The sequence below is a fragment of the Neophocaena asiaeorientalis genome, unplaced genomic scaffold, assembly GCF_003031525.2.
Source record: "Neophocaena asiaeorientalis asiaeorientalis breed wild unplaced genomic scaffold, Neophocaena_asiaeorientalis_V1.1 scaffold24, whole genome shotgun sequence".
Classification (NCBI taxonomy): Eukaryota; Metazoa; Chordata; class Mammalia; order Artiodactyla; family Phocoenidae; genus Neophocaena; species Neophocaena asiaeorientalis.
Genome location: NW_020185317.1, coordinates 642370 through 667115, shown reverse-complemented (window position 1 = coordinate 667115; position 24746 = coordinate 642370). Strand labels below are relative to the sequence as shown.

The 24746-nt window shown below is 40.4% G+C and overlaps 1 protein-coding gene across 1 annotated transcript in view; it reads right to left on the bottom strand.

Annotated features, from left to right (window-relative positions):
- The window catches only part of STK17B (serine/threonine kinase 17b), a 30866-nt gene extending 24153 nt beyond the window's left edge, over positions 1 to 6713 (bottom strand). The window contains exon 1 of the mRNA XM_024733633.1: positions 6480 to 6713. The gene's annotated coding sequence lies outside the window, so the exon portion shown is untranslated. The remainder of the gene's footprint in view (positions 1 to 6479) is intronic.
- Positions 6714 to 24746: the final 18033 nt, after the last annotated feature.

Below are 24746 nucleotides of genomic sequence, written 5' to 3'. Positions count from 1 at the left end.
ATATATATGACAAGACTCTAAACGCAGAAACTTACCCATTTTTAACAGCAAAACATATCTCTTTATACATTAAGTGTTACTTGGCTGGAAGTTCATGAGCTATTATTGCTCAGGTTTTTTAAGGCCTCAACGTTTTCTCTGCATTTATTTAGAGCATATGGTATTCATTATCCAAATAACATGTCTGTTCTTATGCAAAGACCATATAAGCATTTAGGGTAAATACTAAACAAGAATTAGTACCTTGTTTAATACTGCATAGAAAGAACAATTTCATAAATTCTGAATTAATGTTATAGTAATAATTCTATATAATGAATAATAATTTGTAACCTTAAGACATATGGCTTTATTATATCACTTGGTGAAAATCCAGATTCATCCCAGGATCCCTCCAAAAAAAAAATCCAAAATGTGATATCCAAAATATAATACTAATAGGTATTAAGTTTTGTAATACCTATTCAGTTATATTAGAAGGAAAAAAAACTTACCTTTTTTAAAAAAAGGATTGAAATAAGTAGTGATAATAAAAACAGGGCCCATTAATCAAGCTACTTAATAGCATTTCCTAATACTAGACATTGGCTTGTGTTTAATTTTTTACCTAACAGATTTTCCTCCCCTCACATGTACTGTTGGTCATCATAATGGATGAATGTACCATGGTATTTGTATATTTGTATGATTATAAATGCAGCTGAAAAGTGTTGGGTAATCAGCAGTTTTTAAAATACATGTTAGTACAAAAATCATTTTCTGAATTGTGATAAATTTTACTCTGTCTCTGAATATGCTGGAAACACAAGCCATGTCTCAGAAAAAAGGAAAAGCACATTTCTGAAGGTTGAACTTTAAGCTTATCTACTTATTGCAAATATACCTATATTACAAACTGCCTTAGGGATCCATATAGCATCCCTTAAGCGTAGCTTCCTTCTATTTACTGCACTTGCACCAGTTGCCACAGCCTAGATATTTTTTCCATTTCCTCTCCTTTGGCCAATTTTGCATATAGTGGAGCAAGAATGTCACCTTTTTCCACCAATCCCTCCACAAACAGCTTGCTGCCCTTCATGTAAGATTTAATCCTTGGGCACAAGCAGGTTATCAATCGGCTGTCTTTCCTTGCATCTTCCTAAATTTCCCACTGAATCCTCTTTAACTCCAACAATCACAGAACTTTTCTTGTTTTCTACCATAATTCACAGACCTATAACTGACTCTAAATTACCAATAGGTCTCACTCCATTTGAAATGCATCTCATAACACTATTAGGCTATACTAATAAAAAATCTCAAGGTACTTAGTACGTAAATTTGTGTGTGTGTGTGCGCACACATGAGTAGGTACACAATTATAGACACAATCAGGCACTAAAAACAGTAAGAGGATAATAGAAGAAGGCAAGATACAATTAAGCTTCCAATTACACAGTACTATCAATACTAGGAAAAATGGCACCTCAAGTTTATTTGCAAAGTTTTTTTTTCATTAACTCCCATTACAATAATCACAATAAGAATTCAGACTGGATCAGTGAAGGAAGGAAAAAAGGAAATGTTAGGCTTGATCTGGGCCTTTAATTTATTTGAAGGGAGAAAGCAAATGTGATGTGATCAAAAGTAAGACAAACAGTCCCTATAAACCTCTAAATAGCTCTATTTAAAAATATTTATCACGGGCTTCCCTGGTGGCGCAGTGGTTGGGAGTCCGCCTGCCGGTGCGGGGGACACGGGTTCGTGCCCCGGTTCGGGAGGATCCCACGTGCCGCGGAGCGGCTGGGCCCGTGAGCCATGGCCGCTGGGCCTGCGTGTGTGCTCCGCGGCGGGAGGGGCCCCGGCACTGAGAGGCCCGCGTACCGCAAAACAAAACAAACAAAAAATATTCATCACGATATTCATTTCAAAGTTATCATATAAAAATGTTTTATAAAATAGAATACATCATATAACACTAAATAAAAACATCTAGAGAATTAAATTATCTGCTTTGATCCTTGCATTAGCTTCCCAGTAGCTACAAGTTCAAGTCCTTATAGCACGCACACAAAAGCCTTTGAGGCCAGGTACACACCAGCTTCATTTCCTGCCACACTTGTAGCTCATCTTTTGCCTCCACATCTCTCTTATACTGTCCTGTCTGAACATCCTTTCTACCTTTCTTTAAATGCAAAAACTCTTCGTATGCATCCTTCTTACCTCAACAAAGAATGTCATTTCCTCCAGGAAGCTTTCCCTAAAACCCACAGGTTGCCTTTAATGCCTGTCCTTTACGCTTCAAATAGGAGGAACCTTGACATACCTCTTGACCTCAACATGTAACATGTTAGCCTGCAATTATATTTAGTGTCTGAAGGGTTGCAACCATTTGCTTTCATGCCTAAACTCCCAGCACGGTGTCTGGCACCTGGTAGGAATTTTTTTTAAATGTCTGATGAACTGAATTGTTAAGAATTATGAAATATAGCAAGAAGAATTTTTAGGTACATCTCATATCTTCAAGGGTTTAGCAGAACTTGAGATCCATCTTGAAATTATCATACTGGAGCTTCAAATGCAGCTAATCTCTGTTTAATTCAGTATTTGGCTAAATAAAATAAATATTTTAAATTGCTATCAGAGAACTTCAGTTCTAAACAGGATAGCCATAGTCTGGAAACATGGATAAAATTATAATATCATATATTGTAATATAATACCAACAGGCCATTTATTTTGTATTTACCTATCTTTCCAAACTAGGTGGCCACATGATACTATACCTACTTCAGCTAAGAATATCAATATTTTAAGAGCTGCCTCAATCAGGAAATCCAGACACTTGTCCTGCCAAGGACTGATAAATCAAGATCTTCATGAAGTAAATTTGAAAGGCAATGGAAAGCAAAGTAAGGCACAAGATGAGAGGGGAAAAAAACTTTTTCTTTCTACATTAGCATTTATAGCTACCAAGTTTTCCCTAGGAAACAGAGGAACTGTAGATTTATTTATCTAGAATCCATCAGAATAAAGGAAGAACTTTCTGCTAGTGTGGTAAAAGGATACATTTTTAATTAGTCATTGATCAGAAGCAAAAGTATTTGTGTAGGGAAAGGGATGATGATGATTTTCAATTTCAAGGAAGAGACTGTTCCTTATATGTATTCTACTAACAGGTTTGTTTGTTCTATTAAGATTGAATAGAAAGCATAATTCAAGAATTTAATCCTTTGAAAATCACAACAGGAAGCCAGCTGACTCTAGTCTAACTAGTCTAATCTAGTATATACTATCCAAGGGCTAAAGTCCCAGGTAATGACCCCAGGACTGATTCTGTGCCATGACAGGTAAGTCCTGGTGCTGTCTCTTCTACCTTCAGAAGAAGAATTAAACCCTATAATTATGGACCAGGATGGAAAGATGTTGAAAACGGAAATATAGTGGGCCAACAAACATACAGTGCTTGTCATTCATCAGATGGAAAATTAAGTTTCTGTTGTAAAATAAAGCACTGTTTACGTACAGCATCTCTGAAGTACTGTTTATTCAGTAAGTATTACAATGTAAAACGGAATATGATCCTCGGATTACAGATGAAACTATCATCTCACTGTTAATATTAAGATTTTTAAATGCTTCAAGTATAACGATTCCCTCTTTTGAAGAAGTTGCAAAGGGTCCAGGGTGCAGCGACACATTGCATATAAATATTAAAAGAAACTGACTAGTTTAGATGTTTAAAGTGACACTGAAGTTCAAGGTTAAATATATTTGGGGGAAAAAGGATAAATTAAAGAAATAAAAAATGAACAAAGTATGTCTTGAAAATTACATTTGTCACAACATATTTATATAAAAATATGCGACTTAATTCCTAAGTACATTTGTTAATTATTTGTCTATTATCTATTAATGTCTATTATGATAATAGACATTTGTCTATTATCAAAGAAATATCCTTTGATAATACTCTATCATAGAATATAAAATACTTAAAAACAAAATCATTGAGGGACGTCCTTGGTGGTCCAGTGGTTAAGACTTCACCTTCCAATATGCAGGGGGTGTGGGTTCGATCCCTAGTCTGGGAGCTAAGATCCGACATGCCTTGTGGGCCAAAAAACAAAAACCCCAAAAATGTAAAACAGAAGGAATATTGTAACAAATTCAATAAACACTTTAAAAATGGTCCACATTAAAAAAAAAAAAACTTTAAAAAAATCATTGAATTTTGTCATCAATATTGTGGAAAATTAAAATAACTAAAACATTTAAAGTTTTCAAAAGTGGAAAGTAAGTACATAAATGACTTAATGTCTTTGACACAATCAATACCCACAGAACACAAAGAATTCTTTTAAAAAAAATTAATCAAAATCCTTTAAAAGCAGTACCTCTAGAAGCACTGTCCTACGTAGCTGCCAGTTTTTTTTACAGGAAATACGCACTGCAATATAACATACGTGCAACTGTAAGACAATTTTAGAATTAAGTGAAAGTGTCAGCAATCGATTTCCTTGATTCCTGGGTTTTAAATTAGGTCTCTAAGAGAAAAACAGGGAAATTTTGATAAGGAAATTCTCTCTTATAATTATCAAACAGCTTCAAAAACAAAGCTTTTAAAACATATTTAAATGTTTACTTAGCACCAGTAAAACACTGTCAGTGCAAGTCTAAAGATAAAATTGTAAACATGCCATAAAATGCCTGTACCTTCTTCAGCTTTGCTGTTAATACGCTGACACAGTGATCAATTTGTCAAGTCCCAACGTTCCTAAAAACTGATTCTATCTTAACCAAATTGTAATTCACTATTCAATGAGCCCAAGAGAAACTACAACCATTCTGTCCACACACAAAAATGAAAGGCCTTCAATAACACAATTTTTACTTTTAAAACTTGAATATATTGCCATGTAAATACATTTCACTTCAATTTCAGATCCATAATTTAGAAAAATGTATGATATGTACCTCAAAAATAAAGCAGCTATTAACAACTTCAGTTATTAAAATATAAGAAAAACTTTAAAAAACTGAACATCTGCTCAGAGGAGGATGAAGGGGGAAGAAGAGAGGTCTTAAACTAGGACATTGTTTCTATGGACTAGCTTTTTCAAAAACACACAATTTTACGGGTGTGTGGTTTAACATTTATAAAACGAACATTCTGGAAGTTGTTGAAAACTACTTCTGGACAGTTTACTATAAAACTATAAAATGGTGAATCAATGACAAAGTGGGTTTATCATCTTTTCCTTTAATAAAATTGTGCTCCCGGGCTCAAAATGCCAAGTTACATTTGCTGCCACTTGCCCAATCATCTCAGTAGACCGTGCCGTCTCAGGGCACATTCTCAAAGGCTTGAGAACCTAAGGGGGTGACACCATATCAAACATCACTGCTTATCATCAGTCCCAGGGATGTAAACATTACGTTGGCAAAACAATCAGTGAATGTGACACACCGACCTAATATAATTGAATTCTGATCAGCATGTGGCTTTAAAATGTTTTCTCTTCCTTAATTTCAATTTGCAAATTGATGTTGGAGGGCCTCTAGTCCCATCACAGACAGCGGAAGAACGAACATCAGCTACCAGCTGCCCATAAAGTCTCTTTCAACTTCGTCTCTACTTGCCCCCCCCAAGGGAATTCAAATGAAGAGCTTTTCCCTACACTAAAACAAAGAGCTGGGTAAATGTCAAAATCGTAGCCGTCACGTAGTTGTATAGTTTGAGGATGGGTCGTGTACCCTTTGCGGTTTACATGGCGTCAAAATAAAACCAGATCGCTAGAAATCACAGAAACAACTATAACTCGACTTCTCTAGTCACTGACTTTAAAAAACTGTTCACAAGTAGTAACTGAAAATCCCCCACAAGATGAACACAAACTTCTCTCCAGACGAAAGACAGCTGTGAGCAGGACGTGTCCATGAGTCCAGATGTGAACACGTCCTGTGCCTACACCACAGCTGTAAACTCGGCAGGGACCTGAAGGGACCACGTTGACGCGACGTGGAAGGGACGCGATCGAGCCGGTCGCGAAGGGGGCCCCCACGGGACGCGACCCAGGGAGAGTCCGTGCCAGCCAGGCGACGGCGCGCACAAAGTCAGACAGACAGACAGACACACACACACGAGCGCGCGCGCGTGCTCCCCGGGCTGAGAAGGGTACTGGGAGGACCAGCCGCCGCTCCCAGCGCCGAACCCGAGGGAACCAGGGAAGCAGGACTCCAGCCGGAATGCGGCGAGGGATTCGGAGCAGTCGGGCCACCTAGGGGCGGCGGTGTCTGAGCCCATCTTCCTCAGGCCGGGGGTCAGAGGGGACCCCGGATCCGCCCACACCGCCTTGATCCCTCCTCGGGACCCCTCCCACGTTCTGGGTCTCTGTTCCACGGGTAAAGGGGGCTGGTTCAGGGGTTTGGAGTCGCAGCCCCCAGTCCACCCGCCAATCCCGGCAGGACCGCGGACGCGCGAGGCGGAAGACACTGACCGCTCAGGCAGCAGCAGGTTCTCCCGATGCTGCCCCCTCCAAGGGGGCTCCAGTCCCGCCCCACGCAGGTGGGCACAAGACGCGTTCTCCAGCTCTAGCTCCGTGAGGTGCCGGGTAGCTCCAAGCGTGGCAGGACCCACTTTTACTCTTCTGGACAACGGCCAACAGTTGTGACCTGACCTCCCCGTGAGGTGGCTCCCGGCTACGGCGGCGAAGACTGTGACGGAAGGTTACAGTTGAGGTTTGAAAACTGCAGCCGCGTTGCGGGGCAGAGCTGTAGGCTAGAACCCACCCCCTCGGTCGCGAGAGCCAATCCGAGCGCGCATGGAGGGCTGGGCTGTCACGTGAGGAGAGGGCGGGGCGCCAGCCAGCGGCGCGTGCTGCGAGGCGGGGCCCAGTGGTGAGGGGGTGCGGCCGCCGCCCGGCGGTCGGAAGCTGGGCGGAGCTGCAGAGCAGGTGGGGCGCGCTCTCGTAATTGCTGCCAGAAAGGAGTGAGTAGGGCGCCAACCTGACCGCGCACGGGGCTGTAACTCCGACCCAGTGCATCCCGGCCTTCAGATGGCAGTCCACGCGGCGTGAATATCTGAGACTGGGGAGAGGGAAGAAGGAAAGTTAGTCGCTGCTTCTGACTCATCCCCAAACTTCTGTTGCCTGTTTTCTGACTCTTCCCGGTCGTCTCCCTTATCACCTGAACACACTCGGCCAGTGGAGAGTCCAGTTTGCTCGAACCTGGCAAGCATCAGCATCGCTGGGGGATTTATGGAACTTGGGCCCCACCGCTAAAGTCCGCTCCAGCGAACTGAGTTCTTCTGAGGCATGGTTGAAGGCAGTGAAAAGAGAGTCCAAATAAGATGAACTGCTGTTTTTGCATATAGGGTACTAAGGGAAAAGATGAAAGCTCCTCAGCAAGCTACTCAGGATCTGTTATCTCTTCGAGAGAATGAAAAATTTGAAAGTCCTGTGCAAGACACAACTGCGGGTTTTTTGTTTGTTTTAGATGATCTAGGGTTGGTTGCAAAGTGTATTTACAGTAATTGTAGAAGACTATTGAGAAAATATGTTGGGAGGGGAATCGTTCTCTTTCAAAAGACTTCAACACTCAGTCAGCATTTCAAGAGGAGATTTTCTTGTTCTATCCCAGTAAGCTGAGCAAATCGCCATCAAGCCATCCATTTGCTCTTCCGTACTGTATGCTTCCCAAGATAAGTGCTTAAGATGCCTCACAGTCATCTACTCGTCTCCTTGCTGTCACTTAACTAACTCATCCCAGTTTAATGTGTCTAGTCCCTAAACCTTGTCACTTGGAGAGTATCGCTTCCATCCATCTAATTTCTTGTTGCTAACAATTGGACTGACAAGTTAAGATGGAGGGGAAAAAAACCCCTGCATGCTGAAATGGACTTTTCAGCTATTATTATCTAAGAATCCACAAACAGTGAGACTGTCCCCATCTTTTCTTTTATGAACACAGGGGTGGTTCCTAGAAGTCTCAGCACCAGCACTGGAACCAGTAACCAGTAACCAGAAATCTCACGACCGCAGCATGGCGGTGATTTCTGTTTTGCCCGTGCACGCGCGCGTGTGTCACTCTGGACCTCCTGAGTATCAACACTTGATCAATAGCCAGCTCTTAGCAATCTCTCACACTCAGTCTATCTTCCCTTCTGTCACTAATCCCACGTAACCACATCACTTCACACCTAGATGCAGACCTTTCTCTCTCCCGTCACTGCCTTAAACCAACCCTCCGTGTGGTCACAAGTCCTCTGCTCTAACCAATCATCCTGCTGGGCTGATAGGCCTTTTCATGTCTTGTTTTCTCCTGCCTCTGCCTAGGCTCCAACTTTGCACCATCCTCTTCATCAGCACCTGTTCATCAATTTCCAACCTGAAGAAGTTACCCCCTCCAGAAATCACAAATCTTTGCTGATTTCTACTTTCCACTCCCAGCCCGATCACCTCTTTTCCCTCTGTCCCTAGGTGCAGGGCTTATACTTGTTCCCTGTGTTTCTCTTATGCCCCTAAATAGATTGTTAACCCTTGTGCCTGATGTCAGATTCGCCAGCTAGGATTTAGCTCAGCTACTTACTTGGTCTCAGGCACTGTGGTTCAAGTAACGAGGAACTCCTGGTGCTGGGGAGACTGTACCATCTGTGACCTTGCAGTAACGTTCGGGAGTCAGCACATCCCTTCATCCTACCTCATTTACCTAAAGTCATTCATAGCCGTGTCAAAGGTGCATGTTCTTGCTCTCCTTCCCTTGAGTGGGAAATCCCCATGTGACCTAATGGTCATTCTGTAGTCATTGCCTCTGACTGCACAGTTCATTAAATTGATCCTTGAATGCCACATACTGACCAGAGATGGTGGTGGTTATGGGCTGAATATGTTCCCACCAAATTGATACACTGAGGTCCTAATACCCAGTACCTCAGAAAATGACTGTATTTGGGGACAGGGCCTTTAAAGAGAATTAAAGTAAAATAAAATTGTATAGTTGGGCCCTAATCCAAGACAAAAAGATTACACCATCAGGAAATGAAAAGGCAGCCCACTGAATGGGAGAAAATGTTTTCAAATCATATATCTGGTAAGGGGTTAATATCCAAAATACATAAAGGACTCACACAACTCAACAGTAAAAAAACCAATCCGATTAAAAAATGGGCAGAAGATCTGAAAAAACATTTTTCCAAAGAAGATATACAGATAGCCAACATGTACTTGAAAAAAACACTCAACGTCACTAATCATCAGGGAAATGCAAATCGAAACCATAATGAGATATCACCTCTCACTTGTCAGAATGCTTATTATCAAAAAGATAAGAAATTACAAGTGTTGACGAGAATGGGGAGAAAAAGGAACACTTTTGCACTGTTGGTGGGAATGTAAATTGGTGAAGCCACTGTGGAAAACAATATGGAGTTTCCCCCCAAAATTAAAGATAGAACTGCCTTATGATCCAGAAATTCCACTTCTGGGTATTTATCTGAAGAAAATGAAAACATTAACTGGAAAAGATATATGTGCCTCCATGTTCATTGCAGCATTATTTACAATAGCCAAAATATGGAAACAACCTAAATGTCCATAGATGGATGAATAGATAATGTTGTATGTATATGCAATGGAATATGACTCAGACATAACAGGGAAGAAATCTTGCCATTTATCCAATATAGGTGGACCTCGAGGGCATCATGCTAAGTGAAATAAGTCAGAAAGACAAAGAAAAATACTGTATAATCTCACTTATACACAGAATTAAATACAAAACAATACACAGTCACACACTCACATACCCACACACTCACACACCCAGCTTACAGATACAGAAAACAGATTGATCGTTGCCAGAGGCAGGGGATGGAGAATGGGAGAAATGGGTGAAGGGGGTCAAAAGGTATAAACTTCTAGTTACAAAATGAATAAGTCATGGGTATGTAATGTACAGCACGGTGACTATAGTTAATAACACTGCATTGCATATTTGAAAGTTGCTAAGAGAGTAGGTCTTAAAAGTTCCCATCACTAGAAAAAATACTTTTTTGTAACTATGTAAGGTGGCAGATGTTAACTACACTTACTGTGGTGATCATTTTGCAATATATACAAATATCAAATCTTACGTTGTACACCTGAAACTAACGTTATATGTCAATTGTACCTCAGTTTAGAAAATAATTAAAAAAAAAAGGGATTATGACACAGACAACACAGACTAAAGGATGACCACATGAGGACACGGTGAGAATGTGGTCATCTGGAAGACAAGGGGAGAGGCCTCAGGAGAAACTAAAACTGCCGACACCTTGATCTTGGAATTCTAGCCTCCAGAACTGTGAGAAAATAAATTTCTATTGTTTAAGCCACCCAGTCTATGGTATTTGTTATGGCAGCCCTAGCAAACTAATACAGTGGTGCTCCTTGGTCAATCCAAGTGAATCCCCATCAGTGACCGGGGACGCTGGTCCTTTCTGATCACGCCACCATACTCACCACATCCTCTCCAGGGAAAACGACCGTTCCCAGTCGCACCAGGTCAGTCACCACACGCTGACCACACACTGACCAGAGAAGCTGGTCTTCCTTGATCATACATTTACTCCCTACAGATGCAGAGAGGGGGGCAGAATTTTAAACAGAGGAAAAGACCCCAAATTCAAAACTCCCACCCTTGACACACGCTCCTTCTGAAGAAAGCCTTACCTGTTATTTTTGTGTCAAGATCCTACAATTCAATCCATGTGGAAAGAACAAAACAAGTACTACTATCTCCAGGTAGCACTATCTCCAGTTGAATAAACCAGAAATTTGTGGCCAGAGTAACGGCAGCCAGACTCGGGTTGGCCGGGGTGTGGGCTAGGGTGGCGGCAGGAACAGCCTCTGAAGGCACTTGACTCAAACCTCCACCCAACAGGGGTACTCATGCTGAATGGAGACAGGCTAGTCCAAAAAGATCCCCTCTCTGGAGGCAGGATTGCCGAGTGTACTCAGATTGGTAAGTCATGGTACATTTATCCATGGTGCCTACAGCATCCCAAGTACGGAAGCATTGGGGACCACAGAGACCTCGCATCCCCTGGCTCTCTTCAAACACGCCCTATTAGCAAAGGTAATTAGGGCAAGTCTTTCCCGACAAGAATAATGACTCAGACTGGTACAAATGTCTTCCTCAAAAGGTGACACTGTTATTTTCTCCAAAGCACCAAAGCATGCAGCGATGTCAGAAAAAAAGAAAAGAAATATCACGCAAGCCACATATGTCATTTTACTTTTTCATATTGGCCATGCCGCGCAGCATGCAGGATCTTAGGTCCCCGACCAGGGATCTAACCCTCGCCCCCTGCAGTGGAAGCGCGGAATCAACCACTGGACCGCCAGGGAAGTCTACCATGTATATCATTTTATATGTTCTCATAATCACATTAAAAAAAGTAAAAACAGATTAAATTAATTTTAATAATATATTTTACTTAACCCCATATATCCAAAATATTGTCATTTCAACATGCAATCAATGAGAAATTATTAATGAGATATTTTACATCCTTTTTTAATATTGTCTTAAATCTGGTGTATTTTACATGTACAACACATCCCAATTCAGATGCTAAATTTTCATCAGAAACACTTAATCTGTATTTAGACTGTACAAAATTTGTTGAGAAAAGATTCATATCCCTACATTGTTTCAAACATAAAGGTTTTCAATAACTGAATACAGTATTAGTTTCTGAATTCAAATTTAATTTAAATGACATAAAATTATAGTTCAGTCACACGACATTTCAAGTGCTCCACAGCCACACGTGGCTGGTGGCTACTGTATTGGACAGCACAGGTCCAGAGGGCTAGAAATATGCCTTCTAATTGCCTCTAAACTTTGAATTGTTTAATGCAGTACTAGACACAGTGTAGGTTCTCGGTAAATCATAGCATCAGAAGAGTTTGGAACTTCAAAAATCCTTAAGGTTCAGTAGATTAATTCTCTTATATTAGGAGGAAAACCTACAATGGGCGAAGTTAAGGGACTTGCAGAAGATCACACAACTGAACTACTGGCGCATATCTGGACAAGAATTTAGGTCTCCTGATTTTTAATCCTGTGGTCTTTCCACCTCATTACATCAGACATACTTCAGGAAAAAAAAAAGATTTTAAAATTTATTTGAATAGTCACTTGAATGATACAGGCAAATAAAAACATACTTATATTCTAGTTGTATTTGCATAACCTGATAAAGACAGTGCATTCTAGAATATTTAAGCCTCCTTCCACTGTGGTCTGGGGTCCAGGTAGTCTCATCTGTCAGTCCCTCTTACCTCCACCCGTCACTGCTTCCTCTCCTTGGAGCTGCCTCACTGCACATCCCCCCCGCCCCCACCCACAGAGCATCCGGCCACATTTTTCTGTCTGCAGCTGTCCTCTCCCAGCTGTCTACCACAATTTGTTTAAGGTTGTGCTTCAGAGAATTCTTTATATTTGCAAATCAAAGTATTCAGTAGAAACTTCAGCAAAGTTGGAAAAGAGCTACTATTCTCCAGCCACAGACACACCAAGCTCTGAGGTCCTGCTTTCTGAGAGGTGTGTGTGTGTGTGTGTTTGTGTGTGTGTGTGTGTGTGTGTGTGTGAGAGAGAGAGAGAGGGAGAGAGAGAGAGAGAGAGAGAGAGAGGAGAGAGAGAGAGAGAGAAAGAGAGAAAGGATGGATGTGTGGTTAAGTGTGTGACATCAGACAGACCTGCACTCCAGTCCCAGTTCCACCCATTCCTAGTTGTGTGACTTTGGGCAATCCTCAGTTTCCTCCTTTGTAGAATGAGGATAATAGTAATAGCTTCCTCTGTGAGATTTCAGTGTGATAGTGCATACGGAGCCCAGTGCCTGACAAGAGTAAGTCCTCCATTCATACAAGCTGATGTTATTTTCCAGTGGTCTGCAGGCTCCCTGAGGAGGACTATGTGTAGCTCTCGGGCTCAATACCACACCTCGTGACTAGCAAAATCCCTGAGACATAGTAGGTCCTAAATGAATATTTGTCAAATGAATTTATAACATGCTTATGATTTCCCTCAAATCTTATAATGGATGCTAAGAGACATAATTGGGGGGGAAATGGTGGTAAGGAAAGGGGAGAGGGAGGTGGCTGCTTCCCCCTTCAGAATCTACCTGGCGGTGGCACCCAGGCTCATAATGAAACTGTAAGGTCAACAAATAGTGATGGCCAGGGCTATGTATGATAAAAGAATTAGAGTCATAGTGTTTAAAGGGGAGTAGATATGGAGTGGAGCAAATAAATAAATAAAGGTGTAAAATTGTCATGTATTTGATTTGAGTAGATAAATGTCTACTAGTTCTCCCCATCAAATCTCCTCCCTTTTCACCTCTAAGACACTTCCTTTACCAACTGCAAATTCCATGAATCATGACCTGGTGTCACATTCCCCAGAGCACATGGCAGGTAAGAAGTAAAAAAGCTTCCAGGAAACCTTCACTAAGTGAGTCTTCTTACAACAAGCAGTCACAGGTATAGATAAAAGAGAGCTAACTTTTAACTCCCTTCTTGGGTGACCTTTGCCTCAAGTGGCTTAGGTTGACAGCATGAGTATTGAGAAGGCCAATCTACTCCACTAGCTGAGTCCTTTCATGGCATGAAAGTGGTGGTAATGTAGGAAATGATAATGATGATCACTGCGTATACAACAAGTATATAACAAATGCAGGAGGAAGGGGCTAGAATGATCCATGTGGCAATAGATTTGAGTTAGAGACATCAAGAATATTTAAAGCATCCTTGCGTCTTTTCAGTAGTTAGCCTTCCCTTTAGAGTTATAGAGTAGCACGTTATAACTTCATTTAAAGAAGAAAGAGATATAAGTATAGAGCTGTTCAGAAACTCTTTAAAGGGCATAGTTTATGAGAGAGTGGGCCTGTAATTTACTAGCTGTGAGACTTTGAGCAGGTTATAATATCTCTATGCCTCTGTTTTTTCATCTGTAAAATATAAATAATAATATACTTACCCCTTAGGGTACATAGTAACAATAGGTCATAAATACTGATCCTGGCCCTGTTCTAAATTTGCTGGTTGTGTTAACATTTAATCCTCACACTCCTGTGAGTAAAGTGCCCGCTCTGAAGATAAGAAAATGAAGAGACAGGGAAGTTATATACTTTCCCACTGTAACCTGAGTTACTAGGAGAGTACTAACAAGAGTTAAGCTTACTCTCTATAAGGCTTTTTACTATGGATATTTAAAAACTGTAGCTATGAACAATAGAGAACAGGCTCTTGGATGTTTAATTCTTCTTAGTCGCTGGAGTTCCTGCTCTTTTCATCCTTTTGTTTCTCTCATACCTACCATTACAAAATTTCTCCACTGTTAAAATAACTTTACAAATATATAACAAATGCAAGAGGAAGTTGGGGGGTAGAATGATCCATGTGGCAATGGATTAGAGTTAGAGACGTTGGTATGAACTAATGTTTAGTTTAATAAATGCAGATGTTTACATATAGATTTCTTTATAGATATCTGTGCGTGCGTGGGTTAATATACATACACATCTCCTTGCTCTGTCAGCTGCGAGCACGGAATAGCAATGACACCCCAATAAGCACACCTATCACTCAGGTCTTGTTTTTGTTTTTTGTGGGGTTTTTTTGCGGTACGCGGGCCTCTCACTGTCGTGGCCTCTCCCGCTGCGGAGCACAGGCTCCGGACGCGCAGGCTCAGCGGCCATGGCTCACGGGCCCAGCTGCTCTGCGGCATGTGGGATCTTCCCGAACCGGGGCACGAACCCGTGTTCCCTGCATCGGCAGGCAGACTCTCAACCACTGCGCCACCAGGGAAGCCCCCAAGTGTCATTCTTATTACAAGTGTCATTCTCATTACATCATATTATGGGTACCTATTATCAAAATGACTTATGACTAATGTTAACTTTGATCACCTGATTGATGTACTATATGTCAAGGTCTTCACTGTAAAGTTACTCTTTTTTTCCTCCATTTCCATATTGTGCTCTTTGGAGGAAAGTCACTATGCACAGCCCGCACTTAGAAAGTGGGGAGTTAGGCTCCACCAACTTGAGGGTGGACTGGCTACATAAATTATTCATATTATTCTTCTGCATGGGAGAATTGTCTATTCTTTCCCATTTATTTATTCAATCATTTACATTTATCTGTACATACTCATGGATATTTATTTTATACTTTGGGATATAAGCCAATAGTACTTTATTTATTATGCAGCTCAAATTGTCCCAGCTTTGGCCATTGGGGTCTGGTTCAGTTGGCTCCTGAGTCCCTTTGACATACTCCCGTCATCGTGTGGCCATTTTGTTTGTTTGCACTTCCTTCTTTCTGATACTACACAATGTTCCAGGCTCATCTGTCTGTTTCCTGCCCCAGTCCTAGAAACATCAATTTCTCCACGGAGCTTTGTTTCCTTTTATTGGAGGAAGATATTAAAAACCAAGACCGGGCTTCCCTGGTGGCGCAGTGGTTGAGAGTCCGCCTGCCGATGCAGGGGACATGAGTTCGTGCCCCGGTCCGGGAAGATCCCACATGCCGCGGAGTGGCTGGGCCCGTGAGCCATGGCCGCTGAGCCTGCACGTCCGGAGCCTGTGCTCCGCAGCGGGAGAGGCCACAACAGTGAGAGGCCCGCGTACCACAAAAAAAAAAAAAAAAAAAAGAATGACACTTGGCCTCTGTGGTCTTCCTCCCCCAAACCCCATAACCCCATTTCAACCATGAGAAAAACATCAGACAAATCCCAGTTGAGAGACATCCTACAAAATACCTGACCTGTACTTCTCAAAACTGTCAAGGTCATCAAAAACGAAGGAAGTCTGAGAAACTGTCACAACCAAGTGGAGCATACGGTGGCATGATGACTAAACATAATGTGGTGTCCTAGATGGGATCCTGGAACAGAAAAATGACATTAAACAAAAGCTAAGGAAATCTGAATAAATTATGAACTTTAGTTAACAATAATGAATTAATATCAATCACTATTTATGACAAATGTACCCTACTAGTGTAAGACACTAATAGGGGAAACTGGTTGTGGGGTACTCTATGGATTACCATTGCAATGATTCTGTAAATCTAAAACTGTTGAAAAATAACAAGGTTGTTTAAAAAAAGTAAATGAGTCTATCATTGCTTACAATATCCAAAATTAGGGAACTACAGAATCAGATATTAGAGTTGGTAATTAGCTTTGAGATCAAAGGAGAGGACAAAACTCCAAAAAATAACCAAAATACATTCCTGCTATTATTTTTGCAGTCTATTCAAAATATCATAATAGTAATTTGATATAGGCTCAATCCTGTCACCCTCTGAGCAAAATGTCCAAGTCTTGGGTAAAAATATATGTGACAGGATGTAGAAGAAGATCCAGAGAATTGTGTGTTTCAATATAATATATATCGTCTAATTACAACCACAAAGTAAATCTTTCGTCTAGCAATTCTCAAGCTGTGGTAGGGAGACCCCAATACCTTTTTAGGGATTCTCCAAAGTTGAAACTATTTTCATAATAACACTAAGATGATATTTACCCTTTTCACTCTTATTCTCTCAAAAGTGTATGATTCAGTTTTCCAGATATTACAGAATGTGTGATATTACAAAAGATTAATGTAGAAGCAGATATGAGAACCCAACTGCTTTCTATTAAGCCAGAAATTAAACAGGTTGCAAACATGTACCACCCTTATTATTTTCTTTTGTTTTGGATAGTATAGCTATTTTTCATAAAGCATGTCATTTATGTTAACATGTAACTGTTGTTATTGTTAAGGTGTAATTATTATTTAAAATAAACTAATAAATATTTTTTTAATTCCTCTTTTAATTTCTAATATGGTAAATATTGATAGATACAACCTACACAAGCAAAAATTCTTTGAGGTCTTTAGTAGCTTTTTTTTTTTTTTTTTTTTTTTGCGATATGCGGGCCTCTCGCTGCTGTGGCCTCTCCCGTTGCGGAGCACAGGCTCCGGACGCGCAGGCTCAGCGGCCATGGCTCACGGGCCCAGCCGCTCCGCGGCATGTGAGATCTTCCCGGACCGGGGCATGAACCCACGTCCCCTGCATCGGCAGGCGGACTCTCAACCACTGCGCCACCAAGGAAGCCCCCTTAGTAGTTTTTGAGTGTAGAAAGTTTGAGAACTGGAAAGGTTGAGAATTACTGTGCTAATCATAGTGACCAGTTTGCTCTTTCAGCTTTGAGACAATTGTCATTCTATGGTCACCTTGCATCCTAACCCATCTAGTGTTTTCAGAATTCCTCACCTTTGCAGTCTCTGGGAGTGAATATGCCAAATACTCATGTTCCCAGCCTTATGCCTTGCAGCTAGGGCGGGAGCAGTTACCTTAGGTCCTATCAACCACCTGAACGCACTTGAGCCTTGGAACATGGAGAAAGTGAGACTGGGGCCAGGAACAGGTTTATCACAGAAGCAGAAGTGGCAAGGAGATCAGGTCCTATAAGCTGTAGTTCTAACGGCACCTTGTTTGTCCACTGTGAGTTGTGTCGACAGCACAAATTGCAGTGTACAATCCTGTATTTGGGCAGCAGTGGTATCTTCACCTGAACAATCCACATATGTGAATCTGGATATTATTCACGGTTATCTTGTCCTGACCCTGGATTTCCAGCCTGGATCTCTGTTCTTTGAGCTGCACAATATCCTTTAAATAACGTTCCTTTTCAGCTTTAATCATCCAGAGATGCTTAATTGCTTGCAATTAATAACTCTGACTATCCTACCAAAAATTGATTTCTTAGTTAACTTCTGTAGTTATATATCTTGACCTCTTTTAACATCAGTCTTTCTGAAATCGCACAAATCATCCAAGGTTAATTAAAGGAAAGAAAAAGCAAACTAAACTTACCCTTTGCTTTATCTACTATAGAAAACAAGCAACTACATAAATCAATTTAAATGTTTAACATTTTGAAAGATGAAAAAAATGTTGGCCTTCTCTAGCTCTAAACTTTTACCTACATTTTGGAATTGTGATCCAACTTTCAACCAGCAGAGTGTAAGATCTTCATGTGTTACTTCCCAGTTATGCAATTTCTATAAAGCAGTCAAGAGGATCTGAAGAGAATGACTTATGATGCCATGCCATGTGCTTAGCTCATTATAAGTCATTTCAAGGCCCTCCAGCCATTCTGAGCCAATCAAAACAGAAATGTTCTAACACATTTGAGAGTATCTTGTTTTATAGAGTGTTTAAAACGGGCAAGAAAAGCACACTAGATTTCAAATGTACCAAATTATCCAGAAAGGATTTTGGAACTGGTTCCTATTAGGTTACTTTTCATTATTATTTAATGTGATATATAAAATATAATGCTTTTCTGTTTGAGCTCTTAGGGCCTGGAATAGTTCTGCCTTTTATAATTTTGCAAGCAAATCTTAAAGTATTTTTATTCTGCTCACTTTCTTGCTAGATTTCAAAAGTGAAAAGTATGAGGCCAAGTTAGGCCCTACAGATCTTCCCAGTTTTATGCTAACTCAGATTGTGAGGGGCTTAAATTAATTTTGACTAGAAAAAGCATCTTCTTCTACAATTGAAATACTACCTCAGATTAAGGATCCTTTGAAGTAGTGTTTCAAAATAATTTAGGGAAAACATAACGAGGGAAGTAACCCATTGCTTTTTCCCTCTTATGCGTTCGATTGTCCAGGTGTGAGTGTAGGGGGTTCTTGGATCTGGATATCTCCACATTTAACTTCTCAGAGGAAAGGTCTGTTTACAGGAGAAGTCAACAGAAAAGCATACAACAGCACACCCCACCCTGAGAACAGGTTGAGGAATTGAAAAACAGGCACACATTATAACCAATAATAACGTATTCTTGCAAGCTTAATTTAGGGGTGCACCTTTTAAAATATGAGGTTTTTGAGCACTTTGCAGATGATTATCTTGGTGTACTTGAGAGAAGCTGCATAGACATGAACTCATTTGTCTTCATTTTTTCCTGTCTCTCACCCAGGGCATCTTTTTCTCCACTTGCTAAGAACAGGAAATGGCTGAAAATAAAGATTTGATCAGTTCCCATTACCTCAATGAGACTTGCTCAGTTTAACTTAGGCCAACAGCACCTTTATATTTGCCCCAATAAATTACACAATATATCAGAACAGACTAGTCCTGTGTAGTTTTTAACTCTCTTTTAATCTTCCAAGCCTTGAGTTCTTCTCACTATTAAAAGCCTGTCTCGAGAAGGTTGCTGTTTCAAAGGAAAAGTAGGCGGTACCTTTGAGACAATTTCCATTACTCAGTGACCTAGAAAAATCCCCTTCTAGCAGCTCCGTCTTGAGCAGGTGTAAGAAGCTTCTTGGCCAGCCATGCATGTGAATGTGGCACAGGATAGGCTAATATTAATAGCACCTGAAATCCGGACAGCATTTTAGAGTGAATATAGAGCTTTCACATGCAACATTCTGTCTGAGCCTCAACAGTCCTGCGTTTACTGTAAGCAAGGCTAGAATTGTCCCATGTTACAAATGAGAAACTAGACTCCGAGAGTGACTTTCCCAACTGAGGTGAGGGCTCAGTCTAGAACTGCAGACTGTAGACCATCTGGGCCACCGCTAAGAGAGAGGATTATCCACAGAGCGAAATCATCTGACCGTTTTTCACTCCTCTCCCATCCCCATCCTTTTCTGAAACATTATAGGAAGCCCTACGATTGAGCAACCATGGATATTGGGGAAGAAAGGAGTACCCAAAGGCCGGATGGCAAGGCAGGCTGAGCCCCTTGGGTAGCTTACCTGCGGCTACGTACAGCACCAGGAGCCCTGTTATCACCCCAAAACTTAGCATTCACTTCTCCCCAACCGGCCAGACCATGCTCATTCCCTGGATTGCTTGAGGCCATTTTGGGTGAGAATTAGGAAAGTCAGGAATGATTTACCACCTGAAGTAATAAGATTTAGCACAGAACTGAGAATTCCAAATCAATAGCCAAGGTTTGACAAAGAAATTTAAGAGAAAGGAATGTACCTGCTTTTAGAAGTTGACATTTCTGTAATGAGACTACATAAATACAAAGGATTTAAGTTTTGTAGCGAAATGACAGGAATGTGCTAAATAAAGCATGGCAATACGTTTTTCGTGCAAGCTCCTCTGCATATGTCATTTCATTTAACTCTTACAACCTGCCTTGAGGTCGCCTTTATTATTCTTGTTTCTCATATGAGGAAACTCAGGCTCAGAGAAGCTGAGTGACCTGCTTGAAATCATACAGCTAGAAGTGGAGACAAAATTTGAACTCAGACGACAGATCCCATGTCTTTCTCAGTACACTACACTACATCCTACGTAGTAGGTTACTTGTTCTCACTTTATTTCTCTTTGTGTCCCATCTCCGTAACTCATTACACAAATGAGTTTTTTTAATATTTTAATTTCATTTTTCCTTCTTTCTTTATTGGCTGGAATGACTTTTATAAAGAGACATTTACAATCATCCATCCTTTGGTTGCCTGGAGGTACAACAGAGTTCATTAGGAAAAGTCAGAATAAATAATTCTATTGTATAACAGCTTACAAAATAATGAGTTTGTATTACTATAGCGAAAAGCTACTTACCTCGCGGTCCCACTTCTAAGGAACAGGAAGTATGCAAAAAACTCTTCTGAGAAGCAGAATAGACGTTACAACAAGCGTTCATATGTGAGAAGGCTGTCTTTGGTGGTGATTATGTCTTTTACGTATACTCTGTAATTATTTGCGATGTTATAAGACTTCAATGATAGGATACTGCAGGAGTTTTCCCTCTGATCTTTCCGTGAGTGGCTGCTCTTCCACCTCGAGTTCTCACCTGTCCATCGCTGCGACCTGTTCTTTTAGCACTTTTTATCATAATTAATAATTATGGATTTATTTCTTACTACCTGTCTTCCCCATTAGATTGTAAACTCTCCACAGACAGGAATCATGCCTGCTTTATTCAGCAGGGTTTCTCCAGCACCTATCGTGACGCCTGACACATAGTAGCAATTCAATAAATGTTGATTGGATGAATGGATGGATGGATGATGGATGGATGGATGGACAGACAAGTGAATCATTCCCAGAAGAGTTTCCAAAGATCGGAGGAATAGGTAAGTTGGTAATCTGATCCAGGGAAGGCTGGATAACTTTGGGGGCTAGGGTGGGTCAGTCATCCTTTCCCTACAAATAGGCCTGGAAGCTGGTGTCTTCCCAAGGACAATACACAGGAACTGTGAGTTCAGTCCACCAGGACAGAGGGGAAAGGGAAATCAATATACTAAGCATTACCAAGTGCAAAGCAATGTGCTAGAAACACATTATCTCATTTAACATAAAAGCACTGTATGAAAAAATAATTATTTCTATTTTACAAAAGAAAAAGACTGGTGAGACTCACCTCAGACTGGTGAGGTTGCCCAAGGTCATACAACAAATAAGTGGCAGAGACAGAATATGGAGCTAGATTGGCATATTTCAAAGATGATACTTTTTATTATAAGCAAATTCACTTTCTTTAAAACGCTTCTTAGAGATACAGATGTAGAGAACAAATGTATGGACACCAAGGGGGGAAACTGGCGGGGGAGGGGTGGTGGTGTGATGAATTGGGAGATTGGGATTGACATGTATACACTAATATGTATAAAATAGATAACTAATAAGAACCTGCTGTATAAAAAATGAATAAAATAACATTCAAAAATTCAAAAATAAGTTTCTTTTTTTATTGGCCTATAACTTACATACAAGAATTGATCCTATTTTAAGTGTACAGCTTGATAAAATCTAAATATGTATACATCCTGAAACCACCATCCAGATAAAGAAACAGGACATTACTAGCCCACTAGAGGTTCTTTGCACTTTGTCTCTGTCAATATTCCCAATGCTACCACTATATTTTTTTTGCCAAAATATATACATATATTATATATATATAAAACGTTTTTATTGGAGTATAATTGCTTTACAATGGTGTGTTAGTTTCTGCTTTATAACAAAGTGAATCAGTTATACATATACATATATCCCCATCTCTTCCCTCTTGCGTCTCCCTCCCTCTCTATCCCATCCTTCTAGCTGGTCACAAAGCACCGAGCTGATCTCCCTGTGCTATGCAGCTGCTTCCCACTAGCTATCTATTTTACGTTTGGTAGTGTATATATGCCCATTCCACTCTCTCACTTTGTCCCAGCTTACCCTTCCCCCTCCCCGTGTCCTTAAGTCCTCTAGTAGGTCTGCATCTTTATTGCCACCTTGCCCCTAGGTTCTTCATGACCTTTTTTTTTTTCTGTTCCATTGATCTATATTTGTTTTTGTGCCAGTACCATACTGTCTCGATTACTGTAGCTTTGTAGTATATTCTGAAGTGAGGGAGCCTGATTCCTTCAGCTCCGTTTTTCTTTCTCAATATTGCTTTGGCTATTTGGAGTCTTTTGTGTTTCCATACAAATTGTGAATTTTTTTGTTCTAGTTCTGTGAAAAATGCCAGTGGTAGTTTGATAGGGATTGCCCAATGCTACCACTATTTCGACTTTGGTCACAACAGGCTCCTGTTGCCTGTTTTAAAACTTTATACTGATGGAGTCTTACAATATGTCCCCTTATATGTCAGGCTTCTGTCTATAGGACTCATCCATGTTGTTGCTTGCAGCAATAATTGATTATTTTTCATCACTGAGTTATATTCCAGTGAATTGATATAAACACAACTTATTCTACTATTGATGGACAATTGCATTATTTCCAGTGTTATTAATAAAGTACTATGAACATTCTTGATTGCGTGTTTTGGCGGGACATACATACTCATTTCTGTTGGATATCTACTCAGAAGTGAAATTGCTGCTCATAGCTATTACAAATGCTTCTGCTTCTTGCATGAATCTGACATGATTCTCTTCCTAACTCTCTAGTAACTCAGGAAGATGGGTTTCTCATGTCTGGACACACAGTGGGTGAAGTAGACTCTCCTCAAAGGATAGAACAGACTCTAACAACTGGCTCATGAATGTGATTGAGGCAAATGGACCCACTGAGAGAGAAGTGGGTCATAGCAGAGGGAAAAACATTTCCCCTTTGATCAGAGCAACAGACACCTCCAGCAAAGGGGATACTAATGTCTCATCAAAGCAGGTCCATGTTTTGAATACCAGAGCAGGACTCTTTCATGTAAGGAAGTGCCCACCTCATGTAGCAGGTCAAACATCAGACAATTACCACCACAGTTATCAAATTTTGAGCACTTTTTATATGCCAGTCATAGTACTTCATACTTTATAGAATGCAGTTGTTAGGACTGTTGAGTTGTAAATAACAGAATCCAACCTGATTATTAACAAAGATTAATTCATTTAAATAATAGTTCTTCATTCTGAGATTGCCTTTCTCTTCATGTAGGTGTTAAAATTTATTACATTTCATATAATAACGATAAGAGTGGATGATAATTGCTAATTGTTATAAGTAAATGTTCCTTTCAGCCATATGTAAAGCTCCTAACACTAAACTATTTCCCTGCCCCCACCAACCAAGTCTTTTACTTTTGGGTTGTATATTGGGCTGAATTTTATTGCCACATGCCACCCAGGTGGGAAAGCTACTGCTTCACACGATTCTCTAAAACCTGGGCATTTTCATTCTTTTATCCAAGAATAACCCTAAGGCTCTCATCAATATCCTATTTATTAATGTAGCAAGAATGTTAGGTGAGTTTACATGATAGTGATATGTCATTATTTACTAAAGTCCATGCTTTATTCAGATTTCCTTAGCATTTACATAATGCCCTTTTTCCATTCCAGGATCCTATCCAGGATACCATTGTGTCTCATTAAGCTCCTCTTGGCTGTGACTATTTCTCTGTTTCTCAGGGTTTTCTTGGTTTTGATAACCTTGATAGTTTTGAGGAGTACAGGTCAGCTATTTTTAGAATGCTCCCATACTGGAATTTGTCTTATGTTTTTCTCTTGGTTGAACTGGGGTTATGGGTTTTGGGGAGACCACAGAGGTAAAGTGGCATTTTTATCACATCATATAAAGGGAACATACCATCCACATGATTTATGACTGTTGATATTGGCCTTGATCACCTGGCTGAGGTAGTTTGTCAAGTGTCTTCACTGTGAAGTTTCTCTTTTCCCCTTCCTCATTCTATGCTATGCTCTATGGAAGAAGTCATTATGCACATCTGACATTTAAGGGTGGAGTGTCTACACAAATTACTTGGAATTCTTCTGCATGGAATATTTCTCTCTTCTTCATTTATTATTCAAGCATTTATTTATCAATATGGACTTATGTATAGTTATTTTATATGTTGTAATAGAATTCAGTACAACTTTTTTTTGCTTGGGTTGTTCTAGATTTGACCATTTGGAGCCATTTCAGTTGGCTCCTTTACCCCTTTGATATACTCCCATTGTTGGTGTTTTTTTTATTTTTTAAAGTATTTCCTTACTTTGCAGCACTACAAGATGCTCCAGGCTCATCTTATGTTTCCAGAATCAATCATTTCTCCAAGGAGTAGGGCTAAAATTTTTTTTTAAGACAAATGTTATTCTCTCTTCTGTAACTTTTATTTTTTTTTTATTTTTGGCTGTGTTGGGTCTTCGTTGCTGCGCACGGGCTTCCTCTAGTTGCAGTGAGCGGGGGCTACTCTTTGCTGCAGTGCGCGGGCTTCTCATTGCGGTGTCTTCTCTTGTTATGGAGCATGGGCTCTAGGCACGCGGG